Source organism: Silene latifolia, chromosome 10, assembly GCF_048544455.1.
Source record: "Silene latifolia isolate original U9 population chromosome 10, ASM4854445v1, whole genome shotgun sequence".
NCBI classification, from domain to species: domain Eukaryota; kingdom Viridiplantae; phylum Streptophyta; class Magnoliopsida; order Caryophyllales; family Caryophyllaceae; genus Silene; species Silene latifolia.
In genome coordinates, this window is record NC_133535.1 from 124,640,778 (window position 1) to 124,663,768 (window position 22,991).

The 22,991-nt window shown below is 38.5% G+C and overlaps 1 non-coding gene across 1 annotated transcript; it reads right to left on the reverse strand.

Moving 5' to 3' along the window:
• Positions 1–1,374: 1,374 nt before the first annotated feature.
• LOC141610371 (small nucleolar RNA R71) lies at positions 1,375–1,481 on the reverse strand. The gene has a single exon (XR_012528278.1). It is a non-coding gene; the product is annotated as a small nucleolar RNA R71 (small nucleolar RNA).
• Positions 1,482–22,991: the final 21,510 nt, after the last annotated feature.

Consider the following 22,991-nt stretch of genomic DNA (forward strand, 5'->3'; position numbering starts at 1 on the left):
GCAGCAATAATTAGGTTATGCTTTTCATTATTGAAGAACTGAGTTTTTTAGATCTAGCTTGGCAGACGGAAACCTTCGATTTCGATACTTTGTTCTTGAATTCAGTTAGTAAGTTTTTATGCAATTCCTTTCTTCTTTTAATTCTTGTTATTTCGATTCTTGTTTTATCAATTTAATTCCAGAAATTCATCTCTTGTCCTTTGTCTTTTATTTAAATTCAATCATGTCAATCTTGTTCTTTGTTATCAATTTAGAAATTGTTTTAGTTTTAGTTATGCGTAGCTAATTGTTTTGATTGGGAATGAGGTGAACCATGGCATAGATTAGGATTGTTTGTTAGCACGAATTCTTCCGTTCCGGTTTTGTCGTCTGTTGATATGTCTTTTTGCTAGATTGAAAGATTAGTATTTAGAACTATCATTAGATTGGAATTTCTCTGGAGTGGAAGCTTTGAGAAATTTCGGGGAATTAGAAGACCGCAAGGTTAATTTGAGCATAGATCGAAAGGCTTGCTTATACCCCCCCTGAGATCGTTTTATAGGATTTCTGTTACCTTATTGTCCTGACCATTGCCGTGGTGAACCGAATTTCCTGATCCCTTTTTTTATCTTGTTAAGAAATTTCATTTTAGCATTTAGTCAATTTAGTCGACCAATCTCAAAACCCCCCAATTAATTGTTACTTTTATAGACTGAAAAATAGCAAACAAAATCAACCTTGTCTCTCTGTGGTTCGACCCCTGTTACCACTAGCCTAGGTTAGTCTTAATAGGAAATTATAAATCTTATTTTTGGTACTCACAACGACGGGTATCAAATTTTGGCGCCGTTGCCGGGGAGACGGTGTAATTCTGTTTGCTTTATTTTAGTTTATTTTTCTTGTCTCAAGGAACTTTTGTTCCTTGAGACCGTTGCTTACCTTTGCTTCTAGTTTTGCTTTTGCACAGTTAGAAGACAGGTTTTTGAGAGGAAGACTTGAGTACTCTCATTTTGGCAATTATGGCTACAATATATGATAATCTACAGCCAAAGGAACACCATCTTCCAAAGGGGCATCAGCTACCTACCCCTACTACGGGTAACTTCGAATTTCGTTCCTCTTATATCGACTTAGTGGAGCGAAATCAGTTTGTTTAGTCTACGGATGAGGACCCCTTGAAGCATATGGAGATTTTCACGGACTCTGCTTTGTTCCATACCTATACCAGCTGGGGTGACTCAGGATGAAGTAAAGGGGTTGATGTTCTTATACTCCTTGAAGGATTCAGCGCAAGATTGGTACCGCTACCTTGATAGGGTAGCAACTGGAGTCACGGACTGGACATCTCTAGCATTAGCTTTCTACAAGAAGTACTTCCCACTTTCAAAGACTGACGCCTTGAGAAGTAAAATCACAAGTTTCCAGCAAGGAGCTGATGAAGGTTTTTGTGAAGCATGGGGACGTTTCAAAAGTTTGGTCCGAGCTGTCCCTCACCATGGTTTCCAGCAATGGTATATTTGCAACCTATTTTATAATGCTCTATATGATGATTACAAGCTCATCCTGGATGCAGCTGCTAATGGAAGGTTCCAAAACAATACCGGTCAAAGTAAAGGTTGGAACACTATTGAGGAGATGGCAGTCTATAGAGCTGAGTTTGGAAGTTCACGTGGAAAGTCACGAAAGCAAAGTGATGAAATGAGTGCCGTTGTGACACTTATAACTTCTATTACTGCCCGTCTCGAGAAGCTCGAGATCTCTGAAGCTTCCAAGGAGAAAGTTGAAATACCTGTTCAAAACTCGGATGAGACCGCAGAAGTTGAGAGAAATGGTCCAACTCCTTTTGGTTCAAGTGGCGAATATGGAAGCAAAGGGATTGAGTCCTCAAAGAATTTTGTGAAGCAATTGGAGAATATAGAGGCTAAGCAAGTTGCTAATTCTTCAAGCAAATGTGAAGGGCCGATTGAGACAATTAATGCCATTAATCTCAGAAGTGGCCTCTCTTATGAAAGTCCCGACAAGCCAAAGGAAGACTCGGGAAATGATGAAGAAGCTCGTTTAAATTCAGTGCGAAACGAGCTCAATTGCGATATTCCAGTCGATCGACCAACATTGTCGATCGATCGATCAAGCGTCGATAAAATAGTTTCGATCGAAACTATTCACACCAAAGACAATCAATCGATCGACCAACATTGTCGGTCGATCGATTGGATCACCTGACGAAATCAATTCTGAACAGGAACTGTTCACGCCCAGCCAAGTAGGTCGATCGACCACTCATACCAGTCGATCGACTGGAATCCCAGAGCAGGATGCAAATCCGTCAACTAGTTCGCATGATTCTTCACTCATTGATGATTTGATTTGGGGTTTTAAACCTACGGAAGCCGAAGGTTACCGATCCTACGGCCGATGTTGCGATCCCGTATCCGGAGCGTTTGAAGGCTACTAAGGCGGAGCGTAAGTTTGGTAAGTTTCGGAGATGGTCCGAATCTCGAGGTAACGGTTCCTTTCAACGACTTAATTACCCGTGTACCCTCTTACGCTAAATTCATGAAAGATATTTTAAATCGTAAGAGAAATTTTCGTGATGATGGTAATGTTGCTTTTGTGGAAGAGTGTAATGCTCTTTCGCAAATTAATGTGCCACCTAAATTAAAGGACCCTGGTAGTTTTTCAATTCCTTGCACTATAGGTAACCACGTAATTGGAAAGGCCCTTTGTGACTTAGGGGCCGTGTCGGTGTCATGCCCTATTCTCGTTTGCGAAAGGTTAAATATTGGTAGACTTAAGGTGACCGATATTACCGTTCAAATGGCAAATAGATCGACTGAGAGACCTATAGGTGTTCTAGAGGATGTACCCGTTCGAGTGGGTAAGTTTTTTATTCTGTTGATTTCGTTGTTTTGGACATTGCGGAGAGGACGATCGGATACCTATTATTTTAGGCGACCGTTCTTACATACAAATTGGGCATGATAGATGTCAAACGCGGAACCATCACCTTAGAGGTAGGGGATGACACCATTGAGTTCGATCTTGCCCACAAGGCGACTCGAACTCGCGATGAGGATACGTGTTATTCCATTGATATTGTTGATGTGGTCATTACTTGTAATTGGAGGGAATCCTTAGCCAAGGATCCCTTAGCCGATCTAACCCGTTTAGGTGAGTGTGCGGGTAATACAAAGTGGAGAATGCTTTGAGGAGCCGGATGCTTTGGTAGCCTCAATGGAGAGCTACGAGCTCAATGAGGAAGAAGATGAGATGCTTTTAAGCTTGGCCAACGAGAACTTGGTCAACACTTGCTACACCATTGAAGCTGATTCTGTCTATGCTGTAGAGGTAAAGGTGCCGGAGCGTAAGCCACTTCCTCCTAATCTTAAGTATGTTTTTCTAGATGATACGGAGCAGTACCCAGCTATTGTTAGCTCTAAGCATAATGATGACTAGCTGTCTGCTTTGATGTGTGTGCTTAAGAAAAACAGGAAGGCTTTGGGTTACTCTTTGGATGACATTAAGGGCATCAGCCCTGATGTTTGTATGCACAGGATAGAGTTGGAAGAAGTGATGTGAACATTATTTGCGCACATTTAGTCCCCTAATTGAGCCTATTTTGCATACTATTATAACATTCTTTGGCCATTTTATCCGTCAAAACCTTCCTATTTGCTTTTCTATCGCATTTCATATGTTTTGTAGAAAAGGAGATAATAAGGCGGAAATTCCCGTCTTTCGTGCATATTTGGAAGCTTATTGATGATATTAGATGGACTAGTATGAAGAAGAGGCAAGAATGATGACCAAAGATGTAGGAATAAAGAGTATATAGAAGGGTCATAAGGTTTAAAGCAAGGAGGAAAAGCAAGGAAGCCATTCATGAAGAAAACTGCTCGGAACGCAAACTAAGGGTTGCTCCTTTGGCTCTGAAAATATGCTATATGGAACGGCGTCGAAAAAACAAGCGATCTAGGCTTTTGAATCACTCCAATAGGAGTCCGGATGAGAAAATGACGTCCGTTTTACAATCCGAGTTCAAACAAAGAAGCTGTACAGGAATCCGCGCGTCCCGCGCTGAAGACGCTCGTCCTCCCAAATCCGCTCGGATTGCTCCAAATCCGCTCGGATTCCCTCTCTTTTTGCCCGAGCGACTTGCTCCAAATACGCTCGGATTCCCTTGCTACAATCCGCCCGTCCCGACACTAATCCGCTCGGATTCCTTTACAGCAATTTTCGTGTTGTTCAAGCTCCGTGAAAGACGCCCTTCCTTCGAAAAATACCGGCTTCTCCCTGCTCAAATCTCAAAAGTGTAATTATTAGTTTAGCCCTTAGTTAACCCTAATGCATCCACCTAATTTCCACTATAAATACCCCATTTGTAATAATCAAACCATCAAGTTTTATTAGATTAGAACCAAGTTTTATTAGATTAAATCAAGCTTTCTTAGATTAGATTAGGAGTAGATTAGAATAGATTAATCTCAATCTTTCCACTCAAATTACACATTAATCTCTCCTTAATTATTGTTCAAGTTTATTATTCAAGTTTATTATTGGGTAATTGAAGATTATTGGGTTATTATTGGGAGATTGACAACCTTCCATCAATCATCAATTTCTTCTATTATTCTTTGCATTATTATTTTGGAATCTCCATAGGTATAACTCTCTTAATCCTTGTTTTAATTATTGTTAATCTTTCTTACTTGTTCATCATGTTTTACCTTGTTAATATGATTGACAACCTTGTTAGCATGTTAAACTTGATAATGAGTGAGTAGTCTCTTAGCTAGGATTAGTGGGTAATTAAGGGAAACAAACATGGGGATTGATTCATGCTTAATCTAATATGTTCACATGATTAAATTGCTTGCTTGTTGTGATGTCAACTTTATGCACATGTTATGTTTGATGAAATGCTAAGCCTATGAATCCTTGCATTTTTACCATCTCTTATCTACTCAACTTGACTTGTAAGATATAAACCAACTCGAGTCTTGTTAGACCATGCATAGAAGTTGAATAGGAGGAAAGTAAGTCGACTTGTAGGTGTTGTACAATCTAATCGATTCGGCTCCGGAACCCAACTCTTCCTATGAACCGTAAGACATAAACCAACTCGGTTCCCCCACAACATTAATTGCTTGCAACATTGTGAACATGTTTGTATGATCAACACCATGAATCCCCTATGCCCCCATGATATCCTAGCACTTTTTATCAATTATTTACATCCTTCCTTTTATTGATTGTTTTACCTTATTGTTTGCATTAGTTTAGACACAACTACAAACCTCATCAATTGTGACACTAGCATAAATTGAGATAGACAGACTTAGAACCCAAAGCACACCGTCCCATGGATCGACCTCGACTTACCCCTAACTAGTTGTATGTTGAGTATTATAAATGTGTTTGATTGGATGAGTGACGACATCGTCCGGATCAAAATGGCGCCGTTGCCGGGGATGGTGCTATGTGATTAAGTTCTTACTTGTTTGTCTATTTTGATTTTGCTTTAACCTTGAGGAACTTGTTCCTCAAGGATTGTTTTTACCGTTTTCTTGTAGTTTCCTTGTTTGTAGTTATATCTTTGTCCTAGTTATGATGATGACTGAAGGCTTGGCACGTGGAGTATGTGGTGAATCTTTTGAGTATGACTACCATGGGTATGGGGAGTTTTTGGAGCAAGTTGAAACAAACCTACCTTACAACTCATATAATGAAAGTCCTAACCACTACCCCAACTTTTCTTACCAAAGCCCCCACATCCTACATCCACAACAACCACCCTCCCAAAACCCACTTTACAATCAATGCCAAATGTCATCCTACAATGAACACCCATACCACCAAATTCCCATGTGCCCACAACAAGAGAATGAGCATAATCTTGACATGCAAAGTGTGGTTCTCCAAATGGTAAGGTGCCAACAAAATCTCTTCATGAAAATGCTAGAAGAGAGCCAAGCTAGGGACAATGTTCTCAAAAACATTGTTACTAATGGCGAGAAGTTGGCAAATCAAATTGCCCAAATGGAAGCCACCCAAATTCTAAATGAAGAAGAAGGGGAAAATAATGAGGGTGAAGAAGAATTTGGATGGCATTATGAAGCTACTCTTGTGAATCCCCCACCACCTCCTAAATTCATAAGTATTGAACACCCCATATTCCAACTTGTACCCAACTTTACAAACATTCATGATAGATGTGAATATGAAGATGTTACTTTTGAGGAAGGGGAGTGCTTGATTGATTATGGACCAAGAGTGGATGATGAATTGAAGCATGATGAAGTTGGGGTGGAGAGCAATGATGAATGTGAGTTGAAAGCCAATTATGAGACAAGCACTTTGTCTAAATTGTCTAATGAATCTAGCTCACACACTAGCCTTGCTTCTCCAATTTGGGATACCTATGATGATGATGATGAGGAAGACCTCCCACCACAATTTCCCTCTATGACCCATGTAGAGGAAGTGTGCTCCCTTGGCACTTATGGGAGTGAAGGTAAAACTTGGAAAGAAGAGGTTGATGAATTTGAACTTGCTATCTTTGGAGAATTGAGAGGCCAAGAGGAAAACTATGATGTTGGCATCTTTGATCATAGTTTGGAAGAAATTGAAGCTCTTTTCTTTGAAAATGGTTCAAGTTCTAAGGAGGGTCAAGAAGAAAGTGAAGACAATGAAAGCATGAATGACCTCAATGGTGAGAAGTTGACTCCTCCACATCTTATCCTTCAACTATCCCCTCATCAAAGAAATGAGAACTCTCCTTCTACTATTGAAGGATTGATGAATCAATGCTCTATCATCATAGAATTTGAAAGAGATGGTAAAGAGTGGAAGCCTCCGGATGAATATGGGCAATACTTCATACATTGTATTGATAAGAATCATGTGCTTGTTGGTTTGAAGCATTGTAAGAAGCCAAGTGCCAAGGGCAAAACAAATGGGAGAGTATTTGGCAAGTTCTATTCCAAGCCAAGATGGGTAAACTACGTTTTGACATCACCAATCTCCTATTTATGCTTACATGAAGCCCATTCAAAAGCCTTTGACCGGTTGTTGAGAGCATTAAGCAACATGGACAACATCAATAATCATGGCAACAAGGAATGAGTTTGGTGGAGTCCTCCCTCAAACCACCATTTGTAAGATATCCTTTCCTTTAACTTTGCATTACATTTACACTTGCATTTGGTTATATACATATACATTTAGCTTGCATTTGTATTATATTTCATATTGCATTTGCATTAGTTAAGTTCAAATAGTATAGTTTGCATTGTAATATATCTCACATGATTCATGTAAATAGTTGCATATAGATTAGAATTCATGCATAGTTACTAATGACCAAACCTATTTCTTTTCTACACTAGAAATAGTGTTTAAATCGGTTTGGGGAGGTTTGATCATAAGTGACCATAGTTTACTAGAAATCATGCATCATATAGTATAGTTTAGATTGCATTCATTTGTTATATATGTCATATAGAATTGCATTTAGTTAGAGCACGCATTCATTCATACCATATCATTGCATTTGTACTTTATTTCAAAAAAATCAAAAATCCAAAAACATGTATTTCTTTTTCATTCCTACTCCTACATGTACATTGAGGACAATGTCCAAAATAAAGTGGGGGATGGGAATTTATATTCCAAAAATGCATAAAAATTGAAAAATTTCGAAAAATCACAAAAATATGTCTTTTAATTTCAAAAAAACAAAAACCATAAAAATTTGAAAAATTGAAAAACCCAAAAACATGTTCATTCCTTTGTAGTGTAGTCATGTATATATTGTTGTATATATTTTTTTTGTTTTATCCTTGTTCACATTGATCGACTACGCCACATCCGAGACATGAGGATATTGAAGACCGCATGGTATGATCTTTTCAATCTCCTTTTTCCTCTTTATGTTAATGACTATGTGGCTTTATTTTGATTGATGCGGTACAACAATGTGAACTTAGGACTTGCATTTAGTTTATATGGCATATTAGTTGGTAGAATCATTTGCATTAGGTTGTATATATGCTAGTTGCATCATGGCATGTAGTTTGCATGGTTAGAAAAATTTTGCGAAACCGTCTACTTGAGAAGCTTGACAAGTGTATATAGGCCCTAGTAGATGCTTTTTCTTCTTAAGACTTTGCTTGTTAGAATACTTGTAAAACACCCTAGGATGTGTCATGCTAGTATCCTTTGACCCATGGATTAAGGCATAGTCAAGAGTACCTTGTGGTGTGATAACTTCTTGGCTACCGTTTATTCCAAGGTGACCCTTGAAACCATGCATCCATCCATCCATCATCCATGTTCTACCACATTTTTGTCATCAAAGGGAATGGGCACAAAAAGAAATCAATTTGAGTTCAATAAAATGAAACGTGAAAGAAAGTTTGCAAAATGCATCAAATAAAAAGAGGAGCAAAAAATAGAACTCCTAAAGCTTCAAATATAAGCCACCCTCACTACATATGAGGTGACTTTGAAAATGTTCAAAAGAAATGCAAAGAAAAGTTGAAAGTTGTCAAGTGTTGAAATGCCAAAAATCAAAAAGAAATGGCAAAAAGAAAGTGTTCTCAAATGTTATATGCCACAAGAAATTGGAGGGAAAACAAAAACAAAAGCAAACTCCCAAATGAAACTCAAATTTTATTGATCCCTTTATCCATCGTATCCATTTTTGTGTATGGTAGAGAGGGGACGACCCTTCTTCTTGTCTAGGCAAGAGGGGGAATTCCGCGATCCTCCAGTGTTTCTAACACCATAGGGAGTCTACTCTTGACAAAAGCATTTAACGATTGAGGACAAAGGTACCCTAGCTTGATACAACTTGGAGGTGATTTATTGGTATCCTTCTAGGCTTAGTAGTTTGAAGAAATTGTATCTATGAAGGAGTGTGTACCCTTGAATTGCTTCCCTTGTAGATAATTTCCGCCACTTAGATGAGGAAAGTGGCTATTCTTTTGTAGATGCATCCATTACTTGATTTTGTGTGCTTAATGATTGGATGTGTCGCCATTTTGGCAAGACCCACCTTGCCTTGCAAGAAGGCATCCTACCTCATGGTTGTCTTGTTGTGAGTTGAAGGGGCGGAGTGAGACCCGCTAATTGTCTCATATCGGTTATGTTATTAGGTTAGTTTAAATAAAGGTCTAGTTTTAGTCACCTCTTTACTCGAGACGAGTAAAGGTTCGGTTTGGGGATATTTGATGTGAACATTATTTGCGCACATTTAGTCCCCTAATTGAGCCTATTTTGCATACTATTATAACATTCTTTGGCCATTTTATCCGTCAAAACCTTCCTATTTGCTTTTCTATCGCATTTCATATGTTTTGTAGAAAAGGAGATAATAAGGCGGAAATTCCCGTCTTTCGTGCATATTTGGAAGCTTATTGATGATATTAGATGGACTAGTATGAAGAAGAGGCAAGAATGATGACCAAAGATGTAGGAATAAAGAGTATATAGAAGGGTCATAAGGTTTAAAGCAAGGAGGAAAAGCAAGGAAGCCATTCATGAAGAAAACTGCTCGGAACGCAAACCAAGGGTTGCTCCTTTGGCTCTGAAAATATGCTAGATGGAACGGCGTCGAAAAAACAAGCGATCTAGGCTTTTGAATCACTCCAATAGGAGTCCGGATGAGAAAATGACGTCCGTTTTACAATCCGAGCTCAAACAAAGAAGCTGTACAGAATCCGCGCGTCCCGCGCTGAAGACGCTCGTCCTCCCAAATCCGCTCGGATTGCTCCAAATCCGCTCGGATTCCCTCTCTTTTTGCCCGAGCGTCTTGCTCCAAATCCGCTCGGATTCCCTTGCTACAATCCGCCCGTCCCGACACTAATCCGCTCGGATTCCTTTACAACAATTTTCGTGTTGTTCAAGCTCCGTGAAAGACGCCCTTCCTTCGAAAAATACCGCTTCTCCTGCTCAAATCTTAAAAGTGTAATTACTAGTTTAGCCCTTAGTTAACCCTAATGCATCCACCTAATTTCCACTATAAATATCCCATTTGTAATAATCAAACCATCAAGTTTTATTAGATTAGAACCAAGTTTTATTAGATTAAATCAAGCTTTCTTAGATTAGATTAGGAGTAGATTAGAATAGATTAATCTCAATCTTTCCACACAAATTACACATTAATCTCTCCTTAATTATTGTTCAAGTTTATTATTCAAGTTTATTATTGGGTAATTGAAGATTATTGGGTTATTATTGGGAGATTGACAACCTTCCATCAATCATCAATTTCTTCTATTATTCTTTGCATTATTATTTTGGAATCTCCATAGGTATAACTCTCTTAATCCTTGTTTTAATTATTGTTAATCTTTCTTACTTGTTCATCATGTTTTACCTTGTTAATATGATTGACAACCTTGTTAGCATGTTAAACTTGATAATGAGTGAGTAGTCTCTTAGCTAGAATTAGTGGGTAATTAAGGGAAACAAACATGGGGATTGATTCATGCTTAATCTAATATGTTCACATGATTAAATTGCTTGCTTGTTGTGATGTCAACTTTATGCACATGTTATGTTTGATGAAATGCTAAGCCTATGAATCCTTGCATTTTTACCATCTCTTATCTACTCAACTTGACTTGTAAGATATAAACCAACTCGAGTCTTGTTAGACCATGCATAGAAGTTGAATAGGAGGAAAGTAAGTCTACTTGTAGGTGTTGTACAATCTAATCGATTCGGCTCCGGGACCCAACTCTTCCTATGAACCGTAAGACATAAACCAACTCGGTTCCCCCACAACATTAATTGCTTGCAACATTGTGAACATGTTTGTATGATCAACACCATGAATCCTCTATGCCCCCATGATATCCTAGCACTTTTTATCAATTATTTACATCCTTCCTTTTATTGATTGTTTTACCTTATTGTTTGCATTAGTCTAGACACAACTACAAACCCCATCAATTGTGACACTAGCATAAATTGAGATAGATAGACTTAGAACCCAAAGCACACCGTCCCATGGATCGACCTCGACTTACCGCTAACTAATTGTATGTTGAGTATTATAAATGTGTTTGATTGGATGAGTGACGACATCGTCCGGATCAAGAAGGCCACAAGCCTTACAGACAGGGTCAACGCAAGTTGAACCCGAAGATGCAGGAAGTTGTTATGGCTGAGGTGATGAAACTACTCGATGCAGGTATTATTTATACAGTTGGCAACTCCAAGTGGGTTAGCCCGATTCAGGTAGTCCGAAGAAAGGAGGGACTACCGTGGTTAAAAATGATAAAAATGAATTAATACCAACTCGAGTAGTGACAGGGTGGCGGATGTGCATTGATTATAGACAGTTGAATGCCGCCACCAAGAAAGACCACTTCCCCCTCCCTTTTGTTGACCAAATGACTGAAAGACTTGCTTCTAACAAATTTTTCTGTTTTCTAGACGGATATTCAGGGTTCTTTCAGATCCCTATTCATCCGGACGATCAGAGTAAGACCACTTTTACCTGTCCACAGGGTGTTTTTGCATATCGTAGAATGCCTTTCGGATTGTGTAACGCCCCTGCTACCTTTCAGAGGTGCATGATGGGGATTTTTTCTGATTATATAGAGAATATTATGGAAGTATTCATGGATGATTTCTCAGTTTATGGTAGTGACTTTGTTCGTTGTTTAGCTAACCTTGATAAAGTCATGCAGCGTTGTATAGATGTTAATCTTGTTTTAACATGGGAAAAGTGTCAGTTTATGGCCAATGAGGGAGTTGTGTTAGGGCATCTGATTTCTGATAAAGGTATACATGTTGATAAGGCAAAGGTGCAGGTGATTGAGCAATTACCTCCTCCCGTGAATGTTAAAGGAGTGAGGAGTTTCCTCGGTCACGCTGGTTTTTACCGGCGTTTCATTAAGGATTTTTCAAAAATTGCTAAACCACTTACACATTTGCTCCTTAAGGATGCTATCTTTGAATTTACTGATGAGTGCCTTGCCGCTTTTAACAGGTTAAAGGAGGCCCTAGTTTCTGCGCAATCATTCAGCCGCCTAATTGGGACCTCCCATTTGAGATCATGTGTGATGCCAGCGATTATGCGGTCGGTGCAGTTTTGGGACAGCGGAAGAATAAAGCTTTGAATGCCATATATTATGCGACCCGAACTCTGGATGAGGCTCAAATTAATTATTTTACCACTGAGAAGGAGTTTCTAGCTGTAGTTTTTGCCTTAGACAAATTTCGATCTTATTTGTTAGGTTCTAAGGTTATTGTTTATACTGACCATGCAGCGTTGAAGACTCTCTTTATTAAGAAAGATGCGAAGCCGAGGCTTTTGAGGTGGATACTCCTTTTGCAGGAGTTTGATTTGGAGATCAAAGACAAGAAAGGAGCTGAGAATGTGGTGGCTGACCACCTATCTCGTCTGCAGCTGATAGAAAGGGAGGATTCGTTACCTATTAATGATTCTTTTCCTGATGAGAGTCTGTTAGCTATTACTACTTCAGGGTCTTATCCACCTCCGTGGTTTGCTGATTTTGCTAACTTTGCTGTGACAGGTAGGATACCACCCGAGCTTTCATGGCGTGAGAAGAAGCGGTTTGCTTATGATGCTAGACAATATTTTTGGGATGATCCTTATGTTTTCAAGGAATGCGCAGACGGTCTCATCCGGAGATGCGTACCTCAATGGGAGGTGAAGGATATCCTAGAGGCTTGCCACTCTTCTGCTTATGGTGGTCATCACGGTCCATCCAGGACTGTAGCTAAGGTACTCCAATCTGGTTTCTATTGGCCAACTTTGCATGCAGATTGTCGCAATTTTGTTGCTGAGTGCGATGCTTGTCAAAGAACGGGGAATATTTTCAAGAGACATGAGATGCCACAGGTAGGCATTCTTGAGGTTGAGATTTTCGATGTCTGGGGCATTGATTATCAAGGACCTTTTCCGAGCAGTCAAGGTAATAAATATATCCTCGTAGCTGTAGATTATGTATCCAAATGGGTGGAAGCTATTGCTACTCCCCATTGCGATGCAAAGGCCGTGATTAAACTGTTTAAAAAGATTATTTTCCCTCGTTTTGGTGTCCCTCGGGTTGTCATTAGCGATGGAGGAATGCATTTTAAAGAGAAACAACTTAGTGCTTTATTGACTAAATTCGGTGTCCAACATCGTAGAGGTTTGGGGTATCATCCCCAAACTAGTGGTCAGGTTGAGGTTTCTAACAGAGAATTGAAAGAAGTCTTAGCTAAAGTTGTTTCTAAATCACGGAAAGATTGGAGTCTTAAGTTAGATGATGTCTTATGGGCTTATAGAACTGCGTTTAAAACGCCAATCGGGATGTCACCATACCGATTGATTTATGGTAAGACATGTCATTTACCTGTTGAGTTAGAGCGTAAGTCTTGGTGGGCTATTTGTGATTTGAATTTGGATCCTAACCTCTCTCGTGAGAAACGCATGACATAGCTGAATGAGTTAGAGGAATTTAGGCTGCTGGCCTATGACAATGCAAGGATCTACAAGGAGAAAACAAAGCGCTGGCACGACAAGAGAATCATCAAGCGCGAGTTCCATATTGGCGATAAGGTACTTCTTTTTAACGCTCGTATCCGTTTATTTCCTGGTAAGCTGAAATCCAGGTGGACTGGCCCTTACACGGTCACAGCAGTCACAAAGTTCGGATCAGTTGAATTGGAGACCTCTGCTGGAGAAAGGTTCAAGGTTAATGGCCAATATGTGAAGCATTACCACGGATCAGATGCATATGTTGGGAAAGTCGAGGTATTATACTTCGACCCGTTATCGGATGATGCAAAGTGAGGTAAAAAGGTCGTGCGGGACCTCTTAAACCAGCGCTAACTGGGAGGCAACCCAGGTTGTAATTAGTTGTAATTTAGGAATTTTATTTCGTTAGTTCATTTAATTTGCATTTTGAGTTCTTTGTTTTCTTTAATTTCTTTTAATTTGCAATTTCTTGGTTTGGGAATATACGCACCTTTGATAATTTTTGCAGGAATATATTTTATGCAAAGTGCGTAAAATCAGAGGCAAAGGCGATTTAAGTTGGCAAACAATTTTTGACGAATTTAAGCTAAATTGCCAGTGTTTTTAGTCGATCGACTGGGCAATTTGGTCAATCGACTGAAAAGGAACAGGTCAGAGGCTACTGTATACGGAGCTTAGTCGATCGACTGGGCAACATAGTCGATCGACTGATGAGAAAAGTCCAGAAGCTGCTGCAAATGACAGACCGGTCGATCGACCGAGTAAAGTGGTCGATCGACCACTCCGCGGGATCAGATTACAACTAAAAGGGAAGTTTTCACTCATTCACTCATTCACTTTCACAAACTCAGAAACTCATAAGCAAACCCTAAGTCTATCCCCCTTTTCGCGATTTTCAACTGAAACCCCGTCTTACACTTGATTTTTCCTGCTTTAATCTTCAAGCTTCTTCAAGGTATGTCTCTAATCCCATTTCCATGCTCTATTTTCGCCTCTACTGCGGTTTTTATGCAAAATTTTCGAGTAATGTGCTTTTGAGATGGAAAAATCGATTTGGGGAAATTGATTTTTGGGATTGATTTCTTGTCTTTTCTATGCTTTAATCGCTTGTTCGACCCTTTCCCCCTTGATTTTCGACACTAGCTAGCATCGAGGAGGCGATTAAAGCCGTTTTCTCCAAAATCTCGAAACCCTAATTTGCGTGGATCATCTGATTTTGATTCGGGTTTCCAGAAATTGACATTGTTAGGGGATTTCTCGTTGCTAATGCGTTAATTGCAGGTAACAACAATGACAAAAGGAAAAGAGCACATGCAAGAGGGACAATCGAGCCAAGGCCCTCCCAAGCGGCCACGCGGACCGCCACTGATGATACAGGCTACTACGGATAGTCTACCTGACTATCCGCAGGTTATCTTTGCTGATTCTACTCAACGTGCTAAGTTTTCCCTTTTTGTCGCGAGAATGAAGGTCACAGCTACCCGGTTTCTCCATAAAGATACTTTGGAGAAATTAGGCTGTTATGAGTCGGTTGTGTCCCTGCTAAATGGGACAGGTATGATGGGTCTTGTGGACATGGCTGAGTTCACATACTATGTTTTGACACTCGAGTTCTTTTCTTCCTATGCTTTTGATTCGGTTTCTTTTGCGGAAGACTCGAGTAGAGCTTGCATTTCTTTCCGGCTGTTTAATGTCAACTACTCCCTGACATTGGCCGAATTTGCCGGTTTTCTGGGTCTTTATTTCGAAGGCCGCACCTCGGTTAGCTCTGATGTTCATCGAGTCATGTGGTCTTGCATCAGTGACTTTCACGGGCCTAAAAGAACGGGCACTTCCGTCCACTTGCCCCCTCTTCGCTATTTTCTACGGCTAATGGGTAACACCATTTTTGGCCGTAAAGAGTCTAATAATGTGAATAATATTGAATTGTCAATCTTAGCGGGCTATCTGAACATTGAAAGTCGGGTAGCCCGTATCTATAACATTGCCTACTTGACCGCCGCTCACTTTCGGTCGTAAGTGAGGGCACTTTGACCACTATTGCTTGTGGTGGGTTAGTGACGCGTCTCGCCAACCGTCTTGTTTTACTTTTCCCTCGACAGGAGGACCCCATCGACCCTGACCTACGTTTCATGGACCTTCCTTACGCGAGGGCTGTTTATTGGGTCGATAGACAGATGCGGTGGAAGATAGATTCTTTCATCTGTGACCGCATCCCTGTCACATCGGCTACCCTCTGTCCCGCCCCCCATTTGTTCGGGGCAGCTCGGCCGCCCTTGCCTAGTTACAGGCTTCCTCTGGTGGCAGCCACTGCTACTTTTAGCACTTCGAGGAGAGCTCGTGCCTCCACTTCACAGGCACCCTCTTCCTCCACTCCTGCTCCCACTGGCCACCCGAACACTTTTCGACCTCCTACTCCTTTGGTTGTCCCTCCGGTCATGGACCAGAGGGCAATGTCACGTGTGTTGGGTGACTTGTGCAGGAGCTTTGACCAGCACAGGCTAGACACGGCTCTAACCCTCTACCCAGTTTACGAGGAGTTAGCCCGAGGAGGGATGCTCCCACAGGGTGCTTGGACTCACCCTTCCTACTTTGTTCCCCCTGTGGGCGGCTACCCTCAGCCTGCCAGGAGACCCCCACCCACTACTACTGCTGGTGCCTCCACTTCCAGGAGAGCCACTGCCGCTGCTGCTGAGGCGGAGGAGGAGGAGAGCGACTCGGGGTCCGACGAGGACAGAGATTCTGATTACGATGGTGGAGATTAGATGCTGGTGACCTCCCCGTTTTTGGCTGGTTTGGGGAGGTCGTATTTTGTGAGTTCCTTCCTTTCTTTATTAGCTTCCTTTTATTTTATTATGCTTTTATTCTCCCATTTTTCTGCTGGTGATTTGCTGCTGAGCACAATGAGGGCATTGTGCGTTTTGGTTTGGGGAGGGTATTTGCATATGCCTTCTGTTTTGCATATGCATTTGTTTTTATTGCATTTCAGTCACATATTTAGTGCATTTTTGTTTGCATTTGTTTTTTTTTTTTCATTCATTCAAAAAAAAAAACATAATAAACAAAGAAAAATTTGAAAATTAAAAAAAATCAAAAATATCACGTTTACTTTTGCATATAGTTGAGTCGGATTGGAGTTATTAATGATGATTTTGCACTATTAGTCAAATATGCCATTCCATGCCCTTTTCGCAGCTGTTTAGCGAGAATTATAAGTGATTTCTCAAATTTTGTTATGGAATTCATTTCGGGTAATTAGACTTGACTCATTACTTTTGGCAAACTACCTATACTTTCTGAGATATAGAGCCTATAACTGGTGACATTCATGACCGGTTAATTTAGGATTGAGAGTAGTACTCCCTTCATTTCATGTTTTGCACGTGTATGAGTTTTGATTGCTTATTGCCTATACGCATTGGTTTGTGGTCGGTATTGCATGTTTTGAGAACTTTTGCATCCTCCCCTTTCTCATTTTACCCCATTAACTCCACTATAAGCTATAACTGCCAGTTGCCCTCAACTACATCCCATACTTAGCCTACCATTGTGCCAAGCTAGGAAGTAGTAGAGGAATTTTTGTCGGATTAGAAGCGGTTTTGGTTCGTTTTGTACTGATGGAGTGAGTATTGATGAGAAGTGAAGGGGATGTTCATGCTTCAGCTGGAAAGAAAAAAAAATGTTTCAGAAAAAAATGAAAAAAAAAGAAGGACTTACCTGGGCAGAGAGCTCTGGTTGTGTAAGGGTGGTCGATCGACTGCCATCACTGGTCGATCGACCACCAGTTCAGAAGATGAAAAAAAAAAATGAAAATGAAAGAAAAGAAATAGAAACAGACTGAAAGAGAGAAAAAAAAAGGAGGAGTTTTGAAAATAGTAATGATTTGGTTAAATAGAGAACACGCCTCATATGCTTATTCCATGAACTGGAGGCGTTTGTCTTGGGATTTTGTGATGCCTAGTCTTTTAAAGGCATGGTTTATGTGTTGAGTTGGAGGAAGGGATGCGGTTTCTGTTGGTTGGATAGGTACTAGCTTGGCTCTTACCTTCACTTTTTCCATAATTGTTTTGCCCTTCTTTTCCCACTTAACCTCACATATCCAAATCTTGCAATGGTTCGGCATGTAATAGTCTTTGACGGTGGTTATGCGTATGTACGGCAGCTAGAATCATTATTCATGCTAGTCAAGCATACATGTTTTGTCGGTCGCAGTTTAGGTGAGAGACTGTATTTTTCCTTCCTCTCTTTTACATAAATTCTTACCATTTGCTTTGCTGAGAGAAGAGTGACCCGGGAGAGTCCGAATGTATAAGTCTTGCAAGGTCGAACGCCCGATTTAATTCCATAATATGCATAAATTTGTTCACTTGATTTAAGCTTTGCAGTAGTTGACTATGTGCATTAAACGGTTTGGCATTGATTTGTAGCTAGCTCTGAGATGTACTCCTTTCCATTTAGTTTTTATATGGGTCATAGTGCTTGCTTGGGGACAAGCAAGGTTTGGTTTGGGGAGATTTGATACGTGCATATTCTATACACTTTATCTGCGGTTTTGGCACGTATTTCCATGCATAATTGTTAGCTTAAGGCTACTATTTCTCCCGAAACGGGTTACTTTGCATTTTCTATGATTTATTGTAGGAATGAGTGGAAGTAAGCTAAATCAAGCCTAATTCGTCCTCCGGAGGCAACTTCAAGGAAGCCCATAAGAAGGAGATTCAGATTCACCCACCTTGGGATGCGTGCAAAGGAGTGAAGAGCTGATTTGAAGGAATAAAAGAGCCACTGCACAGCATTACCAGTCGATCGACCGTTGGAATCAAGCAGAAGCTACTGGACTGCTACAACTAGTCGATCGACCACGCTGACCGGTCGATCGACCAGTTTTCGAACTGATACTTATTTCTTCGTGTTAGACTTTTAAAAGCCCAACTTGTAATTAACTTTTGGGATCTTTTTATCAGTAGAACGCAGCAATAATTAGGTTATGCTTTTCATTATTGAAGAACTGAGTTTTTTAGATCTAGCTTGGCAGACGGAAACCTTCGATTTCGATACTTTGTTCTTGAATTCAGTTAGTAAGTTTTTATGCAATTCCTTTCTTCTTTTAATTCTTGTTATTTCGATTCTTGTTTTATCAATTTAATTCCAGAAATTCATCTCTTGTCCTTTGTCTTTTATTTAAATTCAATCATGTCAATCTTGTTCTTTGTTATCAATTTAGAAATTGTTTTAGTTTTAGTCATGCGTAGCTAATTGTTTTGATTGGGAATGAGGTGAACCATGGCATAGATTAGGATTGTTTGTTAGCACGAATTCTTCCGTTCCGGTTTTGTCGTCTGTTGATATGTCTTTTTGCTAGATTGAAAGATTAGTAATTAGAACTATCATTAGATTGGAATTTCTCTGGAGTGGAAGCTTTGAGAAATTTCGGGGAATTAGAAGACCGCAAGGTTAATTTGAGCATAGATCGAAAGGCTTGCTTATACCCCCCCTGAGATCGTTTTATAGGATTTCTGTTACCTTATTGTCCTGACCATTGCCGTGGTGAACCGAATTTCCCGATCCCTTTTTTTATCTTGTTAAGAAATTTCATTTTAGTATTTAGTCAATTTAGTCGACCAATCTCAAAACCCCCCAATTAATTGTTACTTTTATAGACTGAAAAATAGCAAACAAAATCAACCTTGTCTCTCTGTGGTTCGACCCCTGTTACCACTAGCCTAGGTTAGTCTTAATAGGAAATTATAAATCTTATTTTTGGTACTCACAACGACGGGTATCATAAATCATAAAAATTTCAAATAAATTCAAAATTTGAAATTTAAACTCATCAACATTCTGGAAAAATACCATGACACTCATAATGTTCAAAAACTTAGGTTAAAATTTCGAAAATTATCCAGGAAAAACTATGTTGCAGTTTATCGGATTTATCAATTATAATCATAAAAATATGAGAAAAATTATATTTATCAACTTTTCAATTTTAGATCTGAAATAGGTAATAAAATTCAACATGTGACATTTTTCCTTAGTCATGAAGTATGTTTTAGCAATTATCACTAATTAAAGTCACTATTTATGTTATTTTTTTTATCAAAAATTCATAAATCATGCATAAAGACTTCATTATAGCCAAATATTTTACACACATCTTTTAAAATTGCATGTGACAACATACTAAATTTCTATGACCATATTCTAAATATAACTCATATTAACCTATTTTTCATTTAAATTCAATTTTTTATCATGAAAAATCCATATTTCGAGCATAAGAACTCATAAAATTATGAAACTTTACAGGTCATCTAAATATAATATATGTGAAAACATATCCAAAAACCACTGGAAAAATCGAAGTTTAGCTAATTTTAGTCCAAAAATGACATTTTTATAATAAAATCACATTTTAATGCCATTATTATATAAAATGAACAATAAAAATCCATAAATTAACCAAAATATCCTAAATACATTTTAGGATCATAAACTTTAACATGCATAATGGATTTCGTGATATATCATAATAAACACAAATTTATAAGTTTTATATGTTAATCGTATAACTCGGAAAAACTATAACCGATTTGCATGCAAACAACCTAAGATTCTTGATACCGCTTGTTAGAAATCTATATCTCATTATACTCAACATATTCATATATGTTTCAATTTAATTTAGTCATAAAATTAAATAGATCTTATGCATGCAAACAAAAGGAAATATAGAGAAGAAATCATCATTCTTACATTGGAAATTTCGGATTATTGGGCACAAATGAGTTCTCCTACTCACTTTTTCTTGAGCTCTCCTAAAATGGATGAACAAAGATTCAAGAGTAGAATCTCTCCCAAGGAATAATACCCAAAGTAACCCCTTAAAAGATTAATATTATTAATACTAGAATAATATTAATCTAAATAAAATTGACCCAAAATATGGAATTTTGTCTCTTATTTTCGGTTAAGAGAAGGGAGAAGAAGGAGTAAATAATCTCTCTAAAACTCTCTATTTTTAGATGATGGAATGAATGAATATACACTAGAATGCATATATTGTATATTAGACAAATTATAGAGAAAAACCCTTGGCTTTTCTCTATGACAAAACCGGGTAGGGTGGGATGGTGTTGGCCAATGCATGATCAAGGTGCTCTTCACAAAAACAACTAGGTTTGCATGGCTATGTATTAGGTTAAAGATTATGCTTTCCACTTAAAATAATCAACACAATATTTTAGCCTAATACACCCTAAATTTCGGTACATATAGTGTAAAATGGAAAATCCATTTTACACATTATTTTGTCAATTTGTCACATGTAACATGTTTCATGACATTAGGTATATAAAATGTATTTTTAACAATTAAAAATCAACATATTAATAAAATATGTCACTTATAAAGTTAACCTAGTAATTCACAATTACTTGTACCGTAATGGGTTCCCGAGTCATAAATTACAACATTCTGTATTTATAATAATTAATTCATTCCTTTTTAATTGTTTCCGTAAACAATAATTTCATCTAAGTAATAAAACAATTCGATCACTTAGACCGTGTCTTGTTTAATCAAATTATAATAAGATACGTAAATATTACTTCCAAAATCGTCCGTCAATTTTAAGTAATTTAATTAATCCGTATCGTCATACGATCAATTAAATAATCAATTAAGAGTGTTACCCTTTAGGTATGACCTAAGGGGATCAACTGATCACCACCGTCGCACGACAGTAATGTCAAACTCTAGTCATCCAATCATTACCGATATGTGTGGACCAGTTGACAGTAAAAATTACTTCCCAATTGTATTCTTAAAATGAGACTTAAACATGTGATCATCATGATCAACAGTTGTGATCGCATTATTGTCGGAGGACACATATTCCAACAATTAATACGCTATCTCATATGACTCCTATTTTTTCTTCCGATGCTCGACCCCCTCCCGTATGGACGAATAAGTTACTAATTTTCGCCATTTTTGTCGTCAGAAATTCGTTAAACTGAAACGGTGCCTTAGATCGTTCTTAATTGCTCCTGAGCTCCTATATTTTGTGGACAAATTTAGGAGCTATCATAGGAAATTCGTTAGGCTTAAACGATTTTACATTTTAATTTCCTATATTATTGTCATATTATGGTGCTACTTATGCTCTTGTGTAGCACATGCACAGATTTATGATCTAATGCTAAGAGCTTTGAACTGCTTTGATTCTGACTAACTGGAGCGATTGGTTGAAGAAAAGAAGGTCGAACTGGGACCTGTCTGAAACTAGCGCTACCCGGGAGGCAACCCGGAGTTTTAATTTTTAGTTGTTTTATTTTCAAACATTTTAGTTGTGTGTAATAATTGGTTTTTAAACCATAGACTGGATCAATTATGCTTGTTTTGTTGCGTCTCTGCAGGTGTCTATTGTGGATGGCTCGATCGAGTACTTTATATACTCGATCGAACCCTTTTGCTGCTGATTTCACTCGATCGAGTACAACTTCTTCTCGATCGAGTGCCTGCCAAAGAGGACCTTTCGATCGAGAGCCCTACTTCCTCGATCGAAGTGTTTTGGATGCCCAACTTCTGCTGTCTTGCGGCTATTAGAGACCTCCTACGTTGCTGGCTGGTTTGGAAGGTCCCTTCTTCGCGCACTCTTGTAAGTTTTCCGTATCTACACTCTCTCCTTTCTAGTTTGCATTTCCTTTCCCTGTTTTTTTGGGTACAATGAGGGTATTGTACGGTTTGGTTTTGTTAGAAATTATTAATCTCATTAATTTACATATTCATATATGAAAAGATTTATTTAGTCATAAAATAAAACTAGATCTTATGCATGTAAACATAAATAAGATAAGAAAAGAAATCATCAATCTTACTATATGAATTCGGTTTTATGGGCACCAACAAATTCACCTATTTGTTAGTTCTTGAGCTTTCTTTAAAATGGATGAACAAAAGGTCCAAATTAGAACCTCTCCCAAATGTGAATACCCAAGGAAATCTCTTAATAACTAATATTATTTTGTACTAGAAATAATATAAGTCTTACTATAAAATTGACACAAAAATAATATTTTGTACTCTTGTATATTTCGGCCAAGAGAGGAGAGATTAGTGAGGTTTTTATTTCTCTAAAAATTTCTTCACAAGATAGAGAATTAATTTTCTTACACTAGAAAATATTAGATGAAGTAATGAATAAAAATGATAGAGGAAAAATTCTATCATTTCACTTGGAAAAACCGGTTGGAGGAGGGAAGGAGAGACCAATGCATGGTCGTGTGTTCTTCTCAAGACAAGACTAGGCATGCATGGCTAGTCATTAGGCTTTAATCATCATGTTTTCCACTTAAATAAAAACACAATATATATTCCTTAAACTCCCTCCATTTTCGGCACATATAAATAAAATGGGTAGTCTATTTTATTTTGTCATTTGTCAATTGTGACATGTAACTTGACATGTGAAATTGTAATGTATTTTTAATATATTAAAAATCAA